General features: G+C 50.6%; 1 protein-coding gene across 1 annotated transcript in view; it reads left to right on the top strand.

Moving 5' to 3' along the window:
• NAV2 (neuron navigator 2) overlaps nt 1-17710 on the top strand; it is a 263629-nt gene that overhangs the window by 95834 nt on the left and 150085 nt on the right. The gene's annotated exons all lie outside the window — the stretch shown is intronic.

Genomic DNA, 17710 nt, shown 5'->3' on the forward strand with positions numbered 1-17710 from the left:
CTTTCCCAAAGTGTCCTTATGGCTCTCTTGCACGTTATAATCACCACTTCGGAGCTGGCACCACTTTGGAATCTCAGTTCATGGCTCAGGCGAGTACACACAGTAAATATAACCAGCGGCTTATCTGGGAAATAGCCCTTGCGAAAAGCCAGAACCAAGGTAAATAAGCTGTACAGGTGTGCCCCTGGCCACAGGCTCGGGAGAGATGCTTGATGGCATCTGAGGGCAAAGCACGGATGGATGAGGGTGTAGGAACAGATCCGTGGGCAGCGGGAGCCCTCGGGAAAGGCACGGACGAGGAGGCCGGGCAATGCCCTTGGTGCGGCTGGAGCGCAGCGTGCACTGAGAGGGCCAGCTCGTCGCTGTCACCGCAGTTGCCTCTAATCTTATTTTTGGGTATTTATAGCGCGGACGATAACATTTTCTCTCGAGCGAGCCCCCTTGCAGGCCCCTGGGCGCAGAGGGCCCGGCTCGTGCCGCGGCTCGTGGGGCGATCCTCCGAGCGCTCCGAGGGGAGCGCCGCTTCCTGGGGCTGTCCTCAGGCTGCGCCCGGAGCTCCGGCGGCCTCGCTCAGAGGCTGCCCGTGGGGCTGGCTGCCCTGCTCGAGCCTGGAGTGGGCAGGACAGCGAGCAAAGAGGGAGCTGAAGTGGAGCCCCTCTGGGATAGCTTCAGCTCCGACTTGGGATGGTGCTTTGCATTCCCGGCCTTTACCCTGTCCACGACTCGACTGCTTATGTTATAGAAGTGCGAAAAATTGTTCCTCTTTGGTGCCTCTTTGCTTGGGAAGGCTGCTTTCAGCCCATGTTCTCAGCAAACTGAGTTTTGCTTCCACATTGTTCCCTTTATTTGCCTTCATTATCTGCTTCCAGCACAGCTCTGCCGCCCGGAAAAATTCCCATGTGTATAATGCACACATATACACGCACACCTATTTGCAACTGCTGCTGGTTGAGATCTGATTTTCTGCAGGAAAGTGTCAGAAGGGAAAAGAAAATAAACACTGTGGGTTTTGGGTCAGGGAATCAGGAAAGCTGCAAATAGCATTAGGGCTCTCGCCCTCCTGGTTATGGGACAGGGGATCCCGAGAGTGAAAGGAAAGATAAATAACACCATCCTGCAGTTCTTCCATCTCTCCACAACCACTGCCATTTCTGTGTGGTCTGCTTTTGCTTACTAAATTCCTTAATTCTCACTCCAGCATGCCCGTCGCACCTGGGACGTGGAGCAGCCGCCTCCGGGTTCCACGAGCGCTTTGCTGGGGCCATCCCGCGTCCGGGCGGGAAAGGTCGGGCAGCCGGGACACACCGGGAGCTGCAGCGAAGGCCGCGAGGGCTCGAGGGGTCCCTTCCCTCCCGCCTCCGCAGCCACGGCCGGCGGGGGCATCCCGCCTCCTGTGGAGCATCCCGCCGTGCCGCGCTCCCGTGCTTCCCGTCGGGCTCCCTGGCTGCCCGCGCGAGCTTAGAGCTGGGCTGCTCGCTGGTGCGCGGTGTCTTGTAGGGATGCGAATGGCGCCGCTGGATGGGAAACGCTTCCTCGGCGTGGGCCGGAGGGAGCAGGATGGATTCTGTGCTGCACATCGTGCCCAGCCTCTTCTTGGTTATCTAGAGAGGCTGCTCTGCTGTTCTGGGCCAGATTAAACGTTGCTGCCCTTTTATTCAGCTTCCAGCACATGCGTGCGGTTGTCATCGTTTTATTGCTGGGCCAGCAGTGATGCTGTCCAGAATGAGGATTTTGTTTTCCATAAACATATATTTTTTTAAGACCTGTGGAGATGGGAAGCGCTCATATCAGAAGTCCGCATTTCCTTTTAAATTATGGCGGGCAATTTAGATGTGTGTGTTTTTTCTGCTAACGCGTGCAGAAGTTGCAGTCGTTGGCAGCCCTGCAGTTCATCATGGTGGCACCGGGGTGCACAGCAGGTGACCTGCAGCCACGCTCTGCTCCTGAGTGGCCACCCAGGGGAAATGCTCCTGTCGTGGCATGCAGGGAGGTGCCTCTGCACCGAAGGAGCCGGGGGGCTGGATTTGGTCGGGAAATGTCCTTGGACAGGGGTGAAAGCAGCTGCGTCGTGCTCTGGGGGCAGCTGGGGGTGACTCCTGTGGCTCTGGGCATCACCTGCTGCTGCATCAGCTGGAGCGCAGGAGCGGGCTCAGCAGGCGAGAGGAGGGTTTTGTACAAATGTGTTGGCAATATGTACCGGCAGGAAAGGAAATGACGCGATGACAGGGCTTGCAGGAGTCTTCCGAATAAGATCTGCAGCAGTACTTCTGTTCTGGAAGCCAAATTCTGACACTGGCCATAGTGAAACGCCATGGATTTAGAGCGGGTGAAAATGTGACCTCCGCTGCTTCCTCGGGATAGTGATCTTTTGGTGTTCGGGAAACAGCCTGAGCTGCTTCCTGGTTGTTTGGCATCTGTATCTTTGTTCAGAACTGCTGCTCTGTTCATACGGCTGCCTACAAGCTCAGTTTTTACCAGATTCTGAGCAAATGACACGGCTTTAGACCCAAAAGCAACCAAAACCTGACAAAATCATGGAAATGGACGTTGGTCAAAATGCCTTGGCTGTGGCAATAGGAATTTGTGCAGCCTTGGAGTGAGTGCTACTGGAATTAGGTTTTCATGCAGTCAAATTGTAAATGCAACATGAAATCAAAAAATACCAGTCGGGAACGGGGTGGGCAAATGATTTCCGTGCAGTTGTGATGCCAGCTTCTAAGTTAACCTTCACAGCCTGGCTGCACAAGATGTTGTATTAGATATTGATGTTGTTCAGAAGCTGCCCTTTTGAAACGGTGTCATTTTGTGTCACCACGCAAGCGCCTCTGCCTGTGTCACTAGTGCTTCTCGCATCCTGCGTGTCTTGGGAAAACGGGTGCGATCCCTGTTTCCTATCAGATGGATCTTACCTTGTTTATTTGTGCCCGTATGACAGAGTCATAAAATGCAGTGGAATCAAACGCTGCGTGAACAGGAAACATGTCAAAGGATAATAAATGGGATTTCAGATGAGAGTTAGTGTAATCCTCATGATTTCTGCAAAAAGGCCTGGGAACAGACCCAAGTTTTCCTCCTTTTCTCCTTGCTCTCTATAAAGAACTCCCATGCAGGGACTCTAATTGCTATGGTGAAGGGTGGCAGCTCGTGCAATGCCTCCCTCAGCTCGCCTGCTTTCCAGCCCCTAAAAAACCTCGCACGGGAGCACGACCAAATATCAAGAGCTCGATGCCATGGATAAAGCTCTTCCGTGAAGCAGCAACACAGATCCTGCGCAGGATCCCGCTCGCAGGATCAGCTCGCAGGATCAGCTTTTCCATAAATTCACAGACAGGATGAGGCGTTTCCAACTTCCATGCGGTGAGGAGCAGCAAAAGATGGGTTTGAACGCGTAAAACGCTGCAGTAACAGAAACAGGCCCGTGTTTCTGCCCGTCTTCTCGGGTGAGGGGAGAGGTGCCCAGGCTGGCTGGGCCCACAAGTGGCCTCCTGGCGGGAGGGAGCCCCCACAGGTCTGGTTTTGTGGGAACGGGGAAGCCGTCTGGTACCGGCAGTACCCAGCGGCGTTTCAGGAGCATTCAGCTGGACCCAAATGGACTCCAAAGAGATTTCAGGTCCATCTATCCTGCCTAAAAGACAACGCGTTATTAGAGCATGGAATGAGTTCAGTTCCCTCTGTGCTGCTGAGCTATCAGGTTGCTTAGCAAGATTTTAATTGTTATAAGAAGAATTTCATGGCATTTTCTTCCACTTATGCTAATGTGGTGCCGCTGTATGTGGATATTAAATGAGGTTTGAAAGGAAGATCTGATTCTAGTATACTTGGCCTAGCTGGTAGAGATGCTCTATTCAAGAGCAGCCATCACTATTTTTCATTCTGTTTCCTGGTTTTGTTTGGGGAAAAGTGCTGGCTTGTCCATAGGCTCTCGAAGCACCGAGTACTCTGAGAGCTTCCAGGATGTGGTAAGGCCTCGAGCTAGTTGGTATCTACTTGTTAGTTTAGATAGTTAAGGATATTTAATTTGGATGATCCAAAAAGTAGAGAGCTGGTTGGACTTTCCAAAGAGGATAAGGCAGTTCAGTTCCCAGGTGTCACTGAAAGCAGTTTCTTTGGAAAATCCTAGCTTTAGAAGCAGGGAAACCCAATTACAAATAGTAACATATCATTGCTAAAGACGGACCAATATTAACATTGTCTATCTTTGCAAATACAGCCTGTGTCTGGATGTGTTACCAATGTGGGGTCTCCTGCTAGGGGAGTATTTCCACTGGATACTGCATTTTAGTGGCATTATGCTGTAGTATTTGGCTAGACAGAGCAAAGTATGGGTGACATCAAAATGTAAGTATTGGCTGGCCATGGATTATTAAAAGAAATATTTGCTTCTAGATAGCTCCTATTTATTGATCCCGCAGAGGACACCAACACTCGAAGGCACTCTTCAGTAGCCCGGTGGGAATTCACAGTAAACCTGGTGCCCACATTATTGCTGCAGCTACACCGCTGCCACGAGAAGGGTCTGGATGTGTTTGGGAAACAACTTCCTCACTTGAGGAAATCGCTTTGCAAGCAATGGAGAAAGCCCTTTTCTCCAGCTGGAATAGTCAGTTCTCTGTCTTCCAAAGGATGTGCTTCAATAATCGTGAAAGTAGCAGTGAAAGGAATGATTTTCTCTTAATCAGATTAACTTTGTGTGTTTTTGTACTGGCATCCTGTAACGGCGCCAGTTTTCCAAGATGCAAACAGACCAGCACAACCTGGCAAGGCCTGGGCCTCTGGGGTTGGTGGCCTGAACCTCATAAAACATGGAAGTGAAGCACAGAAAATAAAGCTGTCAGTTCCATCTCCTAATAGCTTTTAAACCTTGCTCTATTTTATTGCAAATCTAAAATAAGCCGCGTTTTCAGGCCTGGATCTTTGTCAAGGTTTTCTTTCAATACAATGTAGCTATCCAGGCTGGGTTCTCTACGCATTGGAAACGGTCTCGTAGCACTTTGTGTGTTCCCGCTGCCCTGACTACCGGCGCTTCCACACGGTAAATCCGACTTGGTTTGTCAATGCCTGGGCTCAGAATTGGCCCTCAGATAGTTTCCAGTGGCCCCTAACCAGGCGCCTGCGCATTGCGCCTGCAGCAGGGCGAACACGAACACGGGGAGATCCGGCTCAATGAGGTGGATGAACAGAGCTGAGCGCCTCGTAATCTGCGATTAGCGGGTAAAGAGACTGCAGTGAAAACACGGTTCCTCACGGAAAAAAAACAGCCAAACCAGAACCCCTCTTAGAGCTAATGCAAAGCAACCTGCGGAGTTGGCGGATGTGAAAACAGGAGTGCCAGTAAATGCTCCCCCGCCGCCAGCACCGTGCCACTACATTTAAAACCAGCAAGAAAAGCAGGGGTGGCAGCTGGCTGGGACACGGTGGCCCCTGCGCCTGCCCGCGGAGACGGGTTCACCCGCGTGCTCCGAGGAATTGAGATGGGCAGTTCTGGGAGCGATCCCGACGGCCTTGGCTCTGCGGAGCAGCGCGTTGGGGCTTCCCCCTCCCTGCCAGAGCTCCGTGGTTGGGGTGCTCGTCCGGGCTGGAATTGCGGGGACGCTCGCTGCTTCCCTCGGCTTGCCGTTCCAGAGCCACCTGCAAGCAAGAGGGCACGTGTGGCCATGGAAGTGGAGGAAGTGCCGCAAGTGGCAACGGGGGTGTGGAAGGACCTTCCTCTTCGGTGTCTCGCGGTGCCTTCGTGTCGACCCTAAGGAGCCTTAAACTCTCCCGCGGGGCCTTGAATTGCCGCGCGGGACAGCCCAGGCGCGTGCTGCGCCGGCAGTGGGCACGCACGGGGCTAACGCCGGGCCGCGTTCCGCTGCAGCGAGGGATCTGCATGGAATGGGAAGCGCCGCGCGGCTCTGCCCGGCGCTGGGCTCATTGCGTCGGATTGCTCAGGGCTCATTCAAATTCCTGTTGATCCCGGCGGCGGGGGGGGAGCTTTCCCGAACAAAAGCCGAGCCGTGAGTCATCTCCAGGAGTTTGGATTTGAAAGTGCTGTTATTTTTTTCCGAATCGGTAAGCAGCCGCCCCCCCGCGCGCACCCTCTGAAGCATCGCGGCCGCGCGGGCGCTGCAGCACGGCGCGCACAGAGCCCGCTTTGTACTTTGGCACAGGCATGGAGTTTCCTGCCAGCTGAAGCCACTCCTCCCTTGCGGAGAGATTTTTTGTTCCCGATTGGAGTCGGGAGGAGCAATCCGGGGGCCGCGGCGGTTTGCGGCGCTGTCAGCTCGCCCCCTTCCCGGCTCGGGCTTGGCTCCGACGCGCGCCATGTGCTAGCGGGGCAGCGCGGGCGCTGAAAATGAGGTGGTGGCTGCTTTCTCTCCTCTTTGGCAGCTGAATTATTGCTCGATATTTGATTTTTCCTCCACGTTTTCATGCCTGGCACTGGGGGCTCCAGGAAATCTCGGGACCGCTGTTTTTGTTCAACCTGCCATCAACCTGCATTTCTCCCTGGTCGCAGCTCCTCCGGCTTAAGCAGCTTGATTCCCTAAGGCTCCTGTCCAAGGGCATCGCTCATTAACACACTGAGCTACATCTGCCTCTTGCCTAAGACCGCAGAAAGACATTTTAAGCTGGAAATCCTGCCCGCTCGCTGCCTAGCGCACGCGGAAGGGGAGGCGGATGCGGCAGCAGGTCCTTGTGCTGCTCCGGAAGGCTCCTCGCGCTGGAGATGCAGCGATGAGATGATGGAGTGACTGTCTCCTGGAGGCGGCAGCGAAAGGAAGGAGCCAGGTAAAGAGCAGCAGGAAGGGAGAGTCAAGGGAGGAGGACAGTGGTGAAGACCTGCGAATAAAATTAGAGAAAACAGGTGGAAGGCTGACACGAAGCTGGGAGTTATTTTAGGCTGCAAGTGTCTCTTTTTTTTTTTTCCCTGCCGTTTTCCCTTTTTTATTTCCAAGCTGCTATTGAAGATCCCTGCCACAAACGGGGCTGCTTGAGCAGAGCAGCTTCCCAGCCGGGTCCTTTTCTCTCTCCCCACCTGCTGTGGCTGCTGTTGCTGCTGTTGCTGCTGCTGACAGGAACGTGGTAGGGAAGCAGAGAGAGAAGATGCCAGCCATCCTGGTAGCCTCCAAGATGAAATCGGGACTACCGAAACCCGTGCACAGCGCCGCTCCCATCCTGCACGTCCCCCCGGCGAGGGCCGGCCCGCAGCCCTGCTACCTGAAGTTCGGCACCAAGGTGGAGGTGACCAAGCCGTTGTATTGCAGCCAGATCCCTCTCAAAGCTCCCGGCGGCCAGGACGGCGCGGCGGACGGGCTGTCCCCGAGGAAGAGCAGCTCGGGAGAGAGCGGCTTTGACACGCAGGTCAGCAAGCAGCGGCGTTTCGGGCTGGGGCTGTGCTCGCCCGTGGGGCAGTGGCAGGTAGCAGATGGTCGGCCGCGGCCAGCAGAGCGATTAGCCGTGCGGGGAGCGCGGCCTCCCAGCGCCTCGGGAAGCGGCCGTGCGCCGCAGGCTGCCGAGCCTGGGAGACGCCGGTGCCGCTGCGCCGGGCCAATAGGGAAGTCTTGTCTGCTCCGGATTTTTCCTTCCTTTTTTTCCTTTCCACAAGGAAGGCAGTCAAGGCAGCTGTCCCTGCCACGCAGGCTTTCAAATCCTCACCCTGCTAACCTATTCTCTTGAGAAAAGCCTGGTGCCAGTTGGGTGCGTTTGGCCCCGTGCCCTGGATTCGGGATGTGCTGCTTGTTCTTTGCTGGCCAGGCTAACGCCACTGCAGCAGCTCCCCAGGGTCGGTGGCAGGGAGGTGGCAGCAACCCTGTGTGCCCTCAAGATAGAAATGGCCACTCTTGCTTTTCCTCGTGCTGATTTCTGTCCCCGTAACGGTGGAACACCAGCAAAATGCCATTGCCAGTGCTGGCGCTCCCAGATGGGCCTTTGTTTCCACATAGCAATTCACCTTTCGGCAGAAGCGGTTGTTATGCGTAAAGACCTGCTCATCTTCGGGTAGATTGGAATCGGAGAGCTCCTGCTGTAGCAGTAGCAGGTTACAGCAGAAAGGGGAGCGTGTGTGTGTGTGTGTGTGTACACATCTGCATACGTGTGCGTGCATCTCTATTTACACATGTGCTGTTGCCACTCAGGGGGCCAGTTGGAGGTGCTGGGAATGTTTCTCCAGATTGTTCCTGTCCTTTTTCTCCCTCACCCTATTAAGGGAGGAGGAGGAGGAATGGATGGATGGATGGACGGACCAACTGCTGCCAGGTGCTGCAGCAGCAACAGAAACGTTTTTTCCTAGGAAACCTGCATTCAGGTATAGAGGTGCTTGCTGGCAATGAACATCCTGAGGTTTCATCCTAGACATCTTACTGGGACAAAGCACCTTAAGGACCATGTATGCATAATATAGGAGTGATCATTTGTTTCTCTGATATTTGCTCTTAAGTAGCAATATGGCCCTCACTGCTTCATTGCACGGGCACCCGGCATCCTCTATGCCCTTGTAAGAGAGTTTAGATCCATAAATTGGACAGACACTGACTGTTTTGGCACCTCTTTCCTGGAGAGCTGGGACCCCATGTGGAATTTGCAGCCTATGCGAAGGACTTACTATCCTTCTTTTTGTATGCCTTTTCTCTGCACTTAATGCACTGATTTGTTCTACAGAGGAGGCCACGTCCCTCAGACTGTGCATATTTTGAGCCTGATTCTCCTGAGAACCTGGGCACTGCAACTGATGTTCATTCGAGTGCTTATTGGTAAAAAGAGGGACAAATCAAGGTGTTGCGCTTGGGCGATGTGGCATCAGCAACAGCTCCTCGGTCCTGGTGGGGCAGGAGGGCCTGACGTTACACGTGTGAGGTGGTGCTGGTCGTGCCTGGAAGCGCCGTGCCTTGCTGCCATGTAAGGGCAGCGTGTTGTTTGACGTGCTGGGCCCTTCATCCGAGGCGTTCGCGGGGCCGTGCAGAGGCGCTTTCCAAAAAGAGCTCGCTCGGGTTTAGCATCAGGCCCCTTGCAAATGCCAGCCCGAAATCTCGGGCTGATGAGTCACGGCAGTCCCGTTTCTCGTTTATAGTCTTTGATTTACGGCTTCCATTCATTTTTCCATATCAAATTCCCTGCATTTGGCACCACAGAGTCCTACCGTTGCACTGGCAACTGGTAGGTTGGCCCGATTTGAAAACGCCGCCGGTGCGTATGCCCACGTGCGCTGTTTTGGAAATATTTAACTGCGTTACCAGAGAAACTTCTGTCAAACAGATAGCAAGATAGCCATCTCTCCCGCACGGCGGGGTATTTATCCATTTATTTTGAAAAGCCGTTTGTACTTGGCTATTAAATGAGCGTTAATTGTTTAAGACAGTACCCCCTGCTAATGAGAAGCCTGCAGGCAGGGTGAAAGTGTGAGCAGGAAGGCACCGGAGCCCATGGATGCAACTGATGTGTTGGTTGCTCTTATGGAATATCCCCTGGCTCCTTGGTGCTTCCCCCTCTGGAGAACCAGGGAATAATCATTGCTCATGGGTCGGTAGCTGTAGGAGTGCCAGAAGAGCACGGTACTGGTCTCATCCTCTCCCTAAGGTACTCAGAGTCACTATGATAAGTAATTGTTTGACTTAGTATTAAAACATGTGTAAATACTACCCTAACCCACCGGAATGCTTAGCTGTCCTTGGCACTTTGCGTTTTTTTCTTGCTGTTTGCAAATTCCAAACTGAAACCCCTCTCGCTGCAAACGCTGCTGGCGTACCCCTTCTGTCCCCGCGACAGATTGGGAAGGCTACTGCTGCGTCACGGAGCGGTCACGGAGCGGCTACTGCGTCCTCCCTCGCTTCTCTCCTTCTCCACACAAAATGAACCAATTCTTTCAATCTTTCCTCTCTGGTTTTCTATTTATACAGAAATATAGAAACTCACATGACTCTCCAGGGTGTCTCTTTAGCTGTCCCCACTCTGTCAAGATCTGCGTGAAGAGTTTGATTCAAAACTGGGCAGTCTTCTACCTCATTGGACCCAAGTACAGTGGTTGTCTCTTCTATCCTACCCATGAGTTGTCAGTTGTTGGAGTCTTTTAAAAAATATTTATTTATGTGTTTACTGCTAAGAGCCACCCTGTTCACTCACATTGTGTTTGGGATTCCCTGGGATCTGATATCACGGCCTACAATAAAACTGCCTCGCTCAGATAACCCTCATTTTGAGCTTTATGTAAGATTTTCTTTCCTTAGCCTTTTAGCTCTTTTCACAATACTTTTTCCAACCTGTGGGGATCACTTGGATTCCCAATAGACCTCTCAAGTGCTTGTGGTACCTGTCCAGGTTAGTCACATCCCTCAGTGTTGGTTGGTGGCTGTTCTGTTGCCCACGTCAATGCAGCAGGTAATGGTACAGAAGCTCCATTGCAGATGTGTGCAAAGCTACTTGACAGGTAGGTTCAGGCTACTGGAAAAGCTCCAGGAGGCCTTCAGTCACTCGTGTGCTGCCTTGAAATACTGGAACGTCTCCACGTGGGCCATGTAATGGGGAGCCCCAGTGTTCTTCCACCCTTCAACTGCAGGCTGCCATCAACTCCTTCCAGGGCTGCGCGTGCCTTGGGGTTTACTGACTCTCGCTTCACTTCTCTGCCTCGCTATGCCCCATTCCCATGTCATTAGCAATCCAGATGAGTTCTCGTAGACTGGATATTAGCAATTACTTTTCTATATCTTAATTAATTTTATCAAAAGCAGTTTCTACTTCCAAATCACTTTCTTGCTAATGTCAAGTTTCACAGGGAGAGAGATGAAAAAAAAAAAACGTTGCTAAGAAATGGCACATCTTAATCTCAAGCAAGTCTTGTTCTGGACCCGATTTAAATTTACATGTGCGTAAAGTAGCCTCGTGGTTTTGAGTGCCAGTGTGAGGGCTGCCTCAGTGATGGAAGTGGGTCTCACTACCACTGCTAGCCCAGTGATAAAAGAAATGATGCGAAATGTCGTCACTAATGCTGATATCAACATCAAAGACAGTTGGCTTGAGGTTTTGGGGAAGAAACCAAGGCAGGTCACTTTTTAGGGTGTCTGCAAAAGAGGAAAGTTAGAAAAATGTTAGAAAAACTTTAGATTCAGGCTAGCAAAATAGATAATCACAAATATAATTTTAAATGAATGTTGACTTCAGTGAGCTTGCTTACGTGATTATATTTATGTCCTAAAAATTGCTATATCTTACTCTCTGAAGGATTTTTTGATGTATGTAGTAAACAATCTTGGCCTATTAAGTAACCTAGTCCGAATCTTTCCCCTAGTTGCGATTGTAATGGTTTTGATGGTATTTTAAAAGCTATACATATTATTCAATACTAAATTGTAGCAGGGTTGTTCCAAATGAAATTGCAGAGTATAACTCAAGCAGACAGTTCCCGCCTTGGTTTTGCTGGGTTTGCTGAACTGCTGTTTGAGAGATTCCTCAGGTGGGATAGAGGGTGGCCCGGGTGTTTTGCGCTGCTGTCAGCTTCGTCGTGGCAGTTCTTCAGCAAACGGACCTGAGGTTGAGCGCCTTCCCTGGGGAATTGCCCAGGAAGCAATTCCAAAGGGATTTGTTGTAAATCTAGGGCCACCATTGGATGTGCTCAAGGTTTCACGGACCCTGGTGAGTGTTTTTGAAATACTTGTTTCATAGGACCTTTTTTTTCTCCCTTTTTCTATTTTTATGCTGCTTCTCTGATCTCTTCTAATTGACAGTATCAAAGGGCCTTCCAATTTTTTAATATGCTTAAGAGCACTCCTTTGAGATAGGGCTGCTCTTAGTGTTTCAGAAATGGATGGCTAAGGCATAAAGAGACTTACCAAGGTCATGAAGTCCCTGCTGCTACAGAAAATTACTAGCTAGTCCCCTGACTATTGATTATCTTCCTCCTTTGCTGCCACTTGTTAATCAGTTCAAATGCCTGTGCATGCGGTGGCTACATGTTCTCCTCTGTCCTTGAGACTTTCAGTTGATTACACGAAATTACGGTTCTTCTGCAAAGACGTTGGCTTTGTCTTTGGAGCAATTGTTTTCTTCTAATATCCTTAATTGATACTGCTTTTTAGACCTAAAAAGGGGTCTGGCAAATAGAACGTGAAGCATTCCCAATCGGTACCTGCGAAATACCAAAAAAGAAGGAAAGCCACTAGAGCAACTCCAATAGTGCACTTCACAAACTGTAATCAGGATGTGATGCATTCCAGTTGCAGCCTTCTTTTTCTATTTCTCCTATTCAGAGAGAGCCAGAAAAGAAAACTCTTACTAAGACGTGAAGGGTGGGTTCAGTTTTTGGTTTTGGAAATCATGGCTGGTTTGGGCTATTTTTGCTTTCTGTTGGAGAGTCCTTTGAGAAACGCTGTCTTCTGTGTCATTTCCAGATTCCGTCACCTCTAGATTTCCATCTCCGTTTGGGTTGTAGAGCACTTTAATGCTTTCAGCATACAGGTCTCCTTCTCCTACTAAACTGAAAGAATAAAGGAGGGATTTGTATTAATAGTTAATTCTGGATGAACTTCTGAAACTTGAAATATAAAATGAATATTCTAAGCACTGTTTAAGAAAACATATTTTTGAATAAAGTGGCAGCTAAGTCTTTAATGGAGAAGACTGTGTTTTCTATTCCTCCATTTTTTTAATTTGCTTTCTGCTTGCTTAAGCTTTGAGGCTAAATATTATACTTTTATTCTGGTGCAAATCAAGAGATGTTCTTAAAATTTAACCTGCTGACTTCATTTATTTTTTCATCATGACAAACTGCAGAATGTCAGCGAAATTGAGATTCATTCTCCTGAGAAGTTTACCTGGCCAAAAATGCACTGGTTGAATATTATTTTTAGAAACATTTATATGTGAAATACATAAATGGTCAGATTTAATGTGTATTATTAGACATGAACTGTTGGTACATTTTGTAACAGGATACTGCTGGTTTTCCATTCACCAAGAACTGGAATGCAGTCAAACACTTGGCACTTGCTTGCATGCCTCTAGTTTTATCTGTAAATTGTTCTTTCTCTAATGGTTTGTGGAAACATTTTGAATTTCTTCACTTTTGCAAAAGAAGGAGATGCTAGGACTTATAATAAGCAAGCCATTTATTTTATTTACTTATTTTAATAAATGGCTTATTTATAATAAATACTTGTGAAAACAGGTTACTTTATTTTAAATCAGACTGAGATCCCAAGTTTCACTTTGATCCCACTTTTGTTTTCCGTTTGAAAGTATTTTTAGGTGTGTTATCCTTGGATTATTTTTCATTTTACTTTGGGGTTATTTTGGAGCTGGAAGCGATGTGTGGGAAAACAATAAACGACAGGAAAAAATATCTCACATCTGGATTTCCAAATACTCTTTGACCAGTGTTTTTGTCCCTCCGGCGGTTCAGTTTTGGACGGTAACAGCACCACATTTTGGTAATGCCCATGGTGGGGAGCTGGTGGTGAGGGCTTGTGACGGAAGCGCAGCAGTCGAACCCGCTGGGGAAGCCCTCCCTAACCTCCTCCTCGGCCGCAGGGGTGCCGTGTTCCCGCTTGGTGCATCTAACCCAACCTGCAAGCCCAAAGGACAGCGCGCGGCCTGCGGCGAGCGGGGACGCCGGGGCCCGGAGCAGTGCCCGGAGAGCCCGAGCTCACGCACCAGCGGCACGGCGAAACGCGGCTCCGCGTCCGTAGCTCGATGCCTGCCTTAGCGCTCCCTTTGCAAGGGTAGCTTTACCTGTTGCTGTTCTGCTTAGCATGGGCCTGAAATTAGAAGTAACTTTAGTATTGATAGGCTAAATACTATTTTGGTAAGATAATTCGAAAAAGGCTGTAACGTGTCTTTCCATGTCTCGTCTATTTTGGCTGTTTACGAGATTATGACAATTATGAGGAAGTCATTTCCAATCTACATGTACACCTTTTCATTGTCAGGCTATCAAGTAATTCTGATTCCTCTGCAAGATGAAAGTGGCAGATGTCTTATTAAAGTTAGAGCAGATACAAGGCTTCATGCTGTACTTTCAGACTTATAGATTTACCTTTAAATGTGTAACAACATAAATTCCTATTTTCTCAAAAAAAACCATTATAGAACAGTTTTTGTGCGGTGTGTTTGAGGCCGAAAGGACGGGAATGAGGAACATATAGAAGACATAGAGTGCCACATCTCTATTTGCAAAGATCTGCGCGCAGCTTTGCTCACCGCCAGTGGAGCCGGTGGGTAACGGGTCAGACTGGTGAGGTGGATGTGATGGGTAAATCCTGGTTTGGGGACCGTCTGCCCAGGTGGTCTTTTACTCTATAGGATGCACTACCTCGACCGCAGAGCAGGGAACGTCCGCATCATGAAGAGGGAAACACGCAGCCTTGCTCCCCTCCACGGTTCGGGGTCCGGAGCGTGGCCCGGTGCTCCCCGTGGAGCTGTAGGTAAGTTTGCCGTGGTTACTAGCAGCGTGTGTAAGTGCATGCCAAGCAGCCAGGAGGGCCGGGCTCCCCACACACACCGTGGCCATGGGAGGAGAGCGTGGTGGAAGGAGCCTCTCTGCAGCCGTGTCGCCGGGAGCCGCAGCGCGCTCCCGCCTGCACTCTCTGTCGGGGAGCCGGACGCGGCTGGGCCGCCGCTCCCATCCTTCCCTGCAGTGCAGTGCGGCGGGGCGAGCGCGCCTCCTCTGCGTGCTTTAAAATGCCAGCTCGGTTTAATGTGGAGCAGCTGCTCTCTCCTTAACTCCTTCAGGAGAAAACTTAATACCAGCCGATCGCATTATCCAGGGCTACAGGGCATTTATTTATTTATTTGCCCATGTCTCGCTCCATTGCTTCGCGGGGCGTTTGCAGAGCTCACTTAGCGTGTTGGCGAAGGGTCTGTCTTGGTGTTCCTGTATCTCATGGAGGTCACAAACTAATGGGACCGGCCACGTGGCGGGCACCCCGCGAGCAGCCTGCCCCTTGCGCTGACCTCGGCGGAGAGATGTGCCGTGATGAAGGCTGGTGAGATTAGTCGCAGGAGGGACAGGTGTAGAAGCCTGGATTACGTGGATTACCGCATACTCAATTTCTTAGGGTTGAATTTCAAGGTTGCCAAAGGATGATTCTGTGATCACAGCATTAGGAGGTGTCACTGCTGCGAGTGCCGTACAGGCAGCCAGTGTCGTCTTGCGAGGGAATGAAGAGTTGGAGGAGCAAAGAATTCCTGCACGATCCCGCCGTCATTAGTGCAGACTCGGGGAGAGAATGGAGGGAGCATAATCTCTTAATGCCCCCCTTCTCCAAAGGGACCTTGTAGCTACGAAGGAGCTTTTTTTCCCTCTGGAAAAACTGAATTGTGGTGAGCCGTGAATTCAGCTGAGGATTCCCAGAGCTTGAAAGGACTCAGTTCCGAAGACACTTCTTGGTCTCAAAAGTTGTGAAGCTAGAGAAAAAGCAGCATCCGTTTGCTTTTTCCACATGTACGAGTCCTTCTACATCATGTCTGAAATTTAAGTGCTTTTATTACCCCTTTTAAACCTTTATGCTACAAGATAGCTGCCTAATTACTCAAGTGACATCAATGCTCTGCTTAGCGTGCAGATAGGCAGGCCATGTCCCTGCAGCAGAAAGGCCAGCTCTCCCCTAATGAAAACTGATGATGGCCTTTTTGATCCGGAAAGTGCAACCGCCGAGATGACAATTTCCTCTAATTTTCTTCCATGAATGTAGGCAAGATAAGTTGCCCTTCAGGATTCACTATTTTATTATTCATCTTCTGTCGCCCCTGCGCAAGCTTGCTAGTGTGTCTGCAAACTCCAGGAGATGATAGCCCTGCACTAGAGAGTCAAAGTATTTGTGACCTAGAGTATTTGTACTGGGCCCTAATTGACCACGTGAAAGGTTTTGGTGTATAATAGGCAAAAAAGTTTGGACTTCGAGAAAAGACTTGCCAATAATTGTGCTCAGAGGCAGAGGGCTTTTTGGAGCAACATTTATCAGCCGTTGCTTTTCGTTCGTTTTCATAACGAAGGGATGAATCTGGGGATCACGCCCGCTGTTAATCCGGGGATTCAGGCTGGACCTGCAAGGCGTAGTATTTTACACCTTTCTGTTCTCCATTGCCCGCGTTCCAAATCAGTGGTTTTAGGACATCCCCAGTGGATCAACACGTAGGAAAATCAGTTTCACCAGCCTGGGCATGCGGCAAAGGGGCTCAATAAGAACAGCTTTTCCCCTTAACACTTGAATCACAGCAAGAAATACTTGTTTTAAAATCCTTCTCACTGCTGATCTAGGGGTTTTAAGAAAATGTGAGGAGATGCAAGACTCCTCATTATTTCTCCGCTAGGAGAAGGTTCCCTGCTGCCAAGCAGAATAGGGTACCGTTACTCCGTAATGCTGAAAATCATTTGAGGAGAGGATCAGAACGCAAGGCCCACACGCGCCTTTTGCAGTGGAACGGAGGAGGCTGCGGGCTGCCATCTGCACGTCGCTTCGGTGCCATCTGCCCGCGGGGAGAAAACCACCAGCGGGGCAAACAGGAGGGCGTCCTGCGCTTAGCGAGGCACGCAGCCACCCGCGGAACATGCGGACCTGGTGAAATGCGTACTGCAGTCCCAGCCTTGGGAATTAGCGGTCTGAAAAGGAGAGAAAGAGTAGCAGGAAAAGCCAGGCCTTTGAGATGTGGGGGGGACTGAAAAAGGAGGTTTAAATATTGCCACGGGAGCCACCTGATTGGCCGCGTGGATCTGCAGGGTGTTAATTTGTAGCATGTAGCACTGTAACCTGGGAAGTAGCTGGGAAGGCAGAAATTATGCTAATTTATGCAGCTCACATGGCTACAGCAGTTTAAAAATAGCCGCTTCCCTGGCAAGCTGGTGCTCCTGTGTGGCTCGTGCAGCAGGTTCCGCTCGCCGTCCTGCTCGGCGGATTTTAGCAGGTCGAGCACAGAGCCAACCCCTATTCTGCATCTCCATCCCTGAACATCCAGGCCTTGTTTCCATTCCTGCCCTTTTCAGCACTTACCGGCTGTAGGATGCAAGGAACGAGGGGCAAAAAAAAGCTCATGTATTAATTGCGATCAAAGCCAATTTTCACGTTGTCATATTTGAACTGAATTTGCAATGAGTGTGGGTGAAAGCGTGAAAGAACAGGCATGTCGCAGCCGGAGTCGGCGCGTGATTTCTTATTCTGAGTTCTTATTTTAAATTCGGCAGGAGCTCGAACATATCCCGCAGCCGAAGCCAAAGCTACGGCTGCAGCCGTAGCCACCTGAGCCGAATTGCAGACAACACGCAGGAAAAACAGGGCGAGCGGGTACAAACGGTCGCGGTGCAAGGCGTGCGCGCAGGCCGCTGCCCGCGCGGCCGGCCTCCTGCTGCCACCCCGCGGCCGGCGCTCCGGCGGGCCCGGCGCTTCCCGTCGGAAACCCGCCGCGCAGGGCAGCTCCTCTCACTGGGCCTTGCTGCTCACGGAGAGCAGCACGCGAGCAGATACGCTCCAGGGCCGAGGTCAGCAGCTGCCGCCCCAGGGCTTTTCTGGCTGTCCTAATTTGATCAAAATTAGTTTTATGGATTACAGTCTCACTCTGTTACTGTCGCTGAAGAAAGCTGCAGAGCAAGTGCTGCATTTTGAAAAGCATTTCTAATTTTGCAGTTGGAGGTGCAAATCTGAGTGGGTCGGGGTTTGCTTGCGAGGGGCTGTAGGCTCTTTCCTAAAAACCCGTATTCTCGCTGTAACCAAGAGAGAGCATCATGACCAGGAGACTCGGGCCCGTGCGATGT

Source organism: Tinamus guttatus, unplaced genomic scaffold, assembly GCF_059628265.1.
Source record: "Tinamus guttatus ecotype Peru unplaced genomic scaffold, ASM5962826v1 Tinamus_guttatus_pri_ptg000546l, whole genome shotgun sequence".
NCBI classification, from domain to species: Eukaryota; Metazoa; Chordata; class Aves; order Tinamiformes; family Tinamidae; genus Tinamus; species Tinamus guttatus.